This window comes from Mytilus edulis, chromosome 3 (assembly GCF_963676685.1).
Source record: "Mytilus edulis chromosome 3, xbMytEdul2.2, whole genome shotgun sequence".
In the NCBI taxonomy this organism is placed as follows: domain Eukaryota; kingdom Metazoa; phylum Mollusca; class Bivalvia; order Mytilida; family Mytilidae; genus Mytilus; species Mytilus edulis.
Window position 1 is genome coordinate 93,997,660 of NC_092346.1, and position 7,096 is coordinate 94,004,755.

The 7,096-nt window shown below is 33.8% G+C and overlaps 1 long non-coding RNA gene across 1 annotated transcript; it reads left to right on the plus strand.

The window, feature by feature from the left end:
* The first annotated feature begins 5,183 nt into the window (after positions 1 to 5,183).
* LOC139517807 (uncharacterized) lies at positions 5,184 to 6,894 on the plus strand. The gene is made up of 2 exons (XR_011663207.1): positions 5,184 to 5,507; positions 6,822 to 6,894. It is a non-coding gene; the product is annotated as an uncharacterized lncRNA (long non-coding RNA).
* The last annotated feature ends 202 nt before the right edge of the window (positions 6,895 to 7,096 follow it).

Sequence of the window (7,096 nt, forward strand, 5' to 3'; positions counted from 1 at the left end):
ATGATAGTAGAGACTAATAATTTATATAATAATAATCCTCTGATAGAACCATGGCAATGGTTTTACCAATATAAATCATGAAACAACGTTATATGTAGATGAACTCCAGTGAAGTTGTCACAACTCCAATTATCGAATGTCATGTGTACACTAGTCTCTCGTCCTTAGTGAATGGAATATTGAATAGAATTGAATGTTTTTTTATGTGTGTAACTTACACAGAAACTATAAACTAGAACTTTGGTTCAGATCATTTCAATTCTATCAACAAAAACTTGAATGAACTTCAACTTAGACACACAGAACCCCAAGGGTGACTGGGGTATAGAAATATGGTCACTTGGTCTTCTCCCGACCGGCAGTAAAACGCTTGCCGAAGTGGGGCGTCCGTTTGGCTGTGCGGGATGTATCAAGTTCGCAGTCACGTCCGTCAGAAGGGGACGTTAAATCCGATGCCTCGTGTAAAGAGTGTGCCACGCTCTTTGCACGTTAAGAACCCTTGCAACAACTCTTTGAGGGGTCCGTAGGTGGCCTGTTGCAAGGCAAAATTTCTGTCCCTATCCAATATACCCTCATTTTCCAGTGGCAGTCCAAATTTCCCCGACTATCATCCTAGATGGCCTCTATTACAACAACCTACCTATTGTATTTATTGTGAACTTGTTCTCGTCCTGAATATGCATGAAATATTTGCCACTGGACGTTAAGCAACCATCAATCAATCAATCAATCAATCAACTTAGACACATACATTTTAAATTAGTTGTTGTTAGTTTTCAACTTGCTTTCCACTTTGTCTTCACACGACTTGCCAAATGTTGGTCGTCCGTTTGGCTGTGCAGGATGTATAAAATTAATACGTAGTCACGTCTGGTCAGAATGGGGACATTTAATCTTATGCCTAGTTGTAGAGAGAATGCCACTCTTTGAGGAGTTCGTAGTTGGTCTACCGAAAGGCAAAGTTCCTGCTCCTATCCAATAATCTCTCATTTTCCAATGCAAGGCATTTTCAAATTTCCAGACCTTCGTCCTGTACAACACCTATTACAGGACTAAGCTCCCTGTTGTGTTTATTGTAAATAATCAAATTTTTTTTGTTCTAAACTTGCATAAATATTTTACACTGGATGTTTAAAAATCAATCTATCAACTAGCTTCCAGTAGTTTTGAGTACTCTCAGATCTACGTGTAATGCCCACAATTATTCAAATTCCTGAGCAGGTAGAGATTTTACAGTAGAGCGGGATATAAAGAAATACGAATTTCTTGAATTTTGTTACGTTAGTATGAACAGACCAGAACTTTTGTATTAGGCATCGACTATGTGTGTATGTGTTTGTGTGGCTAGGGTGAAGGTTTAAGAATCAAAAGATTGATGGTTGATGTCTTTCTAGCCAAAAGGATAGTGTTATTATATAGTAATATCAGTGTTTATGTGCAGGTGTCTATTTTTTTTAATGCAAGATCGTCAATATGTACTATCAATTAAGTTAAACGTATATATCGATCATAACGGAATAGATTTGAAAATACCAAACAGGGTGTACTGCTTAATTAAAGGGATACGCGGATCTATGCTGGGCAGTATAAGTACCCGGCCACGTCCACTTGTATTTTTGTCCATCTGATGAGTTAAGCCTTTTTCAACTGGTTTTTATAGTTCGTTCTTATGTTGTACTGTTATACCACTGTCCCAGGTTAGGGGGAGGGTTGGGATCCCGCTAACATGTTTAACCCCGCCACATTATTTATGTATGTGCCTGTCCCAAGTCAGGAGCCTGTAATTCAGTGGTTGCCGTTTGTTTATGTGTTGCATATTTGTTTTTCGTTCATATTTTTTACATAAATAAGGCCGTTAGTTTTCTCGTTTGAATTGTTTTACATTGTCTTATCGGGGCCTATTATAGCTGACTATGCGGTATGGGCTTTGCTCATTGTTGAAGGCTGTACGGTGACCTATAGTTGTTAATGTCTGTGTCATTTTGGTCTTTTGTGGATAGTTGTCTCATTGGCAATCATACCACATCTTCTTTTTTATTTGGGCAGTACATATTGTAAATATTTTCTTTTTAAATATTTGATGGTCCAATTGTACTGCGTTATTTAATCCACCATTCAGATGTCATAATTCTTCGAACTTTTTATCATGTATATTATAATTATCAATTTAATATTTTTGTGCATAAAGTTTTGCAGCCAAAACGCTGAAATCAGTTTTCCGAGGCCCTGAAATCCCTATTGCTGTGGGCCTTGAGCGCCCCCAGACCCGCCGCCGATTTGTGCCTACAGTTTAATGAATACCTAGCTACACCCCTAAAAACCCATTTTGAGTTTAATATGTATGTGTATATAAGTTTACAAAAATGCGCTCTATAACATATTATAATATTTAGAAGAGAAATCCTCTCTGATTTTTATTACATTTTACGTCGAAAGAAAGGTGCCGGGGAAAACTGCTTCCGAGACAATAGGATGTTACTTGATCAACAGAAGTATTTAACATTGTTCTATGAAAAACAAATATTGTAAATATATATAAACATTACTGTACCTGTCATTTTATTTACTGTTTTTCCTTTTTAATATATAAATGTAATATATTTTTGTACTTTAACCGTTAGATGTTCGACTTCTGAACCTTTAATTGACAAGATGTTACACGTTATTGCCATAAATCATCAAACAATCGCATCAATACTGTAATAATTTAAATAGCAAATTTCCCTCGGCAGATTAATGATATTCCGCCCGTATTGATGTCCGAATGAAACACTAGATATTACAGTGGTTAGTATGTGCACTGGCTAACACTGATTGATGTCGATTATGTTTGAGGTGTCATTTCTCATAATTGATGATTGATTGATTGATTTGTTGTTGTTTGATTAACGTCCAGTGGAAACTACTTCATGCATGTTCATGCAGAAAACAAATTAACGATTACATTTGTGTAATACAATAATATGATACAGGACGGGAATAATGAAATGTCATTAGAAAATTAAGGGTATATAATTAAACTCATCATAGGATTGAAATTTGGTACGTCGCCAGAGGCGCATTTCGTCTATAAAAGACTTATCAGTGACGTTCGATCAAAAAAAGATAAAGAAGTCAAATAAAGTACGAAGTTGAAGATCATTGGGAACCAAACATTCTTTAAATTTTTCCATATACAGCTGAGGTTATCTATTCCTGAGATGAAAAAGCCTCAGTATTTAAAGACTTCAAAGTTTTGTTAGCAGTTAATTTACATTTATGACCTTATCAATGATAATTCATTCCAGCACAGACATGCTGACTACTAGGCTGGTGATACCTTTGGGAATAAAAACTCCACCTGCAGTGGCATTTACCCAGTGGTTGTAAATAAACTCATCATAGATACCAGGATTGCAATTTTGCCAGACACACGTTTCGTCTACGAAAGACAAATAACGTACGAAGTTGAAGGGCATTGGGAACGAAAAATTCCTTAAAGTTTTGTCATATACAGCTCAGGTAACTAATCTATTCCTGAGGTAGAAACTCTTTAGTATTTCAAAATTTTATAGTTTTGTAAGCAGTAAATTTATTGGACTTTATAATTATGACCATATGAATGATAGTTCATGTCAGCATGTGCTGACTACTGGGCTGATGAAACCATTGGGGAATAAAAACTTCACCAACAGTGGCATCGACCCAGTAGTTGTAACTCATCATAGAAACCAGGATTGAAATTTTGTATTTCGCCAGTCTCGCGTTTCGTCTACAAAATACACTCGATAAAAAAACAGACAAAAAGGCAAGATAAAGCACATTTGTACGAAAATGAACAGCATTAGAAAGGGACAGAAATTTAGCATATCAATAGCCCATCAACCGATACTTTTTGGCATTCATGTTTTCCCTTTTTTATTTTCTTTTTATACAAAATGGCAAAATGCAAATATTATGGAAGTTCATAATAATAATTATATAATAATTATTGCAATTTCAACATCAATATCAATCGAAGGTCATTTGAGGCATTTTCATATTAATAAGGCCTTTGACTCATTTCATAAAACATGAATGATCCATTCATATATCGCCTTCACCTGGCTGTGCACAAGTAATAAATCTAATTATAATACTTAAATTGATAAATTAACAATAAATTCTTTACAAAAAGTCATATTAGATAGAATCCCGTTATGTCCTAATCTAATAAAGCATAGTTTTTATTTTAGTTCTCAATTATTAAATTTTTTTTCTGTTTTGGTTAAATAATTTAAAAAGCTGCTATCGTATCAACTCATACAAAACGTTTAAAAAAGGATAGGGTGGAAATTTGAAATGATTGCCAATGAGACAACTGTTATTTACCAACGACCAAATGACAAAGATGTAAAGAACTACCGATCAACGTAAAGGTTTATAATAAGCTGTAAATTCAGAAATTATTGAAGTATTTATTATTGCGATTTTGTCATTTAAGACTAAAATGCTATTTTAATTTTTGCGATATCGAGAGAAATCTTGTTTAATTCATGTAACAAATTTGAAAAATTAATGCGAGTTTAAATTATGGCGATTATAACCCTGTCGCATTTTTCGCAATAATAAAAACATCGCATTAATTTCTGAATTTTCTAATTTGTTCTCATTGATATCGTTAAAAAAATCAGTAGTCAGCCAAAACGCTTGCGGCTGATATTTCACGTTATCTATATATGAAGCAGAACATCTGATAACATGCTTACTATATTATGCGAAAAAGATACTGCTACAGTCATAGTTACATTCTGTCGATACCTTGCATTTGGTTTTGCACAATGTTATGTTTTTCTATGAATGTCTATGGCGTCTTTACTCTTAAACTATTGGATGTTTGATTGTACTAATTGATAGTTTAGTCTACATTCATGATGTTTTGGGAGTAAAGTTTGCAGTCTTGCAATCAAATATTTGGTTTGCTTGATACAATGTAGTTATCATGTTTCCCGATTTAATATACAAAACACATTGAGCACAACATTCTATACATACTACCTAACCATATCAATAAAATTACATAAATTGTGCATGTTTCATGAACCTAGTAGTATCTGTTTTAAAATTATTTTGAAGTTAAAGTTGAGTTATCTTCCTTTTTACATAATTGTTGTTGAAACCATTCTCCAATTAATAGACCTTTTCAACATCTCTCGACACCTACAGTAGTCTCGATCATCCAGCCGCTTTATTTTTCAAAGTAGAGCGTCTGGATGACAAGTGATATAAAAATGGTAATTTATGACATTCGGAATAGTATCGGCTTTTTTAGCTAGTTTTTAAAGATAATGTCCAAGACGAATAACCAAGAAGTTGGTTATTGACTTCGGAAGAAATTATATTACGATAATACTATTGAAAAGCCCGAGTGTACCGATTGTTGTTTAAAGCTATTTATATTTTGTTTGTGACGACATACAAGTCGTGGAAAACACCAGACAGCATGGCTTCCATGACCGCGAAGGAAAATAACAGCACATCAAACCTTGGTAAGATGATATAACACCACAAACTGTTACATAAATTTTAATGCAAACTGAAACAACGAGTAGTTATATATTCTTTCATGCATGTCCGTGCTACGTAAGCAAGTTAATAATCATACAATAAATGGCAATTTTTGTATTGACTGGGACCACTCGAACAGTCGTGTGTACGCTATAAATACATTTTGGGGTTGTTAACTTTAAAAATACTTGATGGAAAAGTAATATGACGCCGAAATATGAACTTCATCCAAGATAAGTTTGTTGTATTTATATGTAGTGTATAAAGGAGTTTGCATTTTGATATGTGTAAAAAAAAAGGGGGGGAAGGAGAGATGCGCAATGTTGTACACATTTGAAGGAGGGAACGCAATTCAAAAACATAAGCAGACGAAAAACAAACAAAGTATATCTAGAAGATGCCACTGATTTTGTACATACACCAAACGGTCCAAATGATTTATGCTCGATTTTTTTTTTAAACAAATGCATTTAGCTTATACAAACATTTAAGAAGTGCGACACGTTGTTATGAAAAGTAATTTAAATATACTGTTAGTAAACAAAGTCTGGACTGGTCAACTTAAAAACGAAAAATATTTTTTTGCACTTTAAGAGGCATTTTTTTCACACTAAAAAAAGTCCTTAAAAGAATACAAATGTTGTCAGTGAATATATACCAATTGGCTATCTAAACCTTGAAACAAAACCATGGCATGAGGAATACACTGTAAATTTGTTTTTGATGTAAAACAAGACAGTAAAACAATAGATGCAGCATCAATGAAAGGAGGTGTCAATGAGGCAGCAACCGGTGAACCCAATGACATACATTACCAAAAGTAGACATCAACATGATTAAGAGGACATCTTGTTGACTTAAACAAAAATTGAGAATAAAAGTACCAAAAGGTCAACATTATACAAGCAAGAACATGCGGTATGAATACAAATGAGACAATTATCCACCCCAAGTTCAAAGGAGGTGGATGAGAGCAAGTATAGGCAACTGCATGTATGGCCTTTAACAATGATAAAAATTCATGCATAATTTTGATAGAGAATACAGACAGGGAATGTGTCAAAGAGACATTAACCCGACAAGAGAGCAGGAAACAACCCAATGCCACCAATGGGTCGTGTCATCACCACAGCGAGATAATCTCGCATCCCGTAGCGGAATTCAGCTTGCACCAAGACATTTCTAAATGTATATTTCTATATGATTTATGTTTTTTTCCAAACATTTTGTTTTTCATATATGCTATGCTGGTGACCAAAAATTAATATGATTTTAACATTTACTTTATTTTGTAGACAAACCAATGATGATTTCGGGACACAGTTGTTATGTGTAAAATGTGAAGAATTAAAAAAAACTATATAAATATTCGAATTTTCATTGTATCATAAACAGCTTCAATTTTATAAGAAAAAAGATTCAAAGATTTTTTTTTAATTACTGCAGCAGCAATCATTATAAATAAATCACAGTATCAAAAATGTTGGGTTAACATTATTTTGACAGCAACCACAAAGCGAAAAAAGGTACACAGACATATATTAAGTAAATGAAACAAACATCAAGAAAC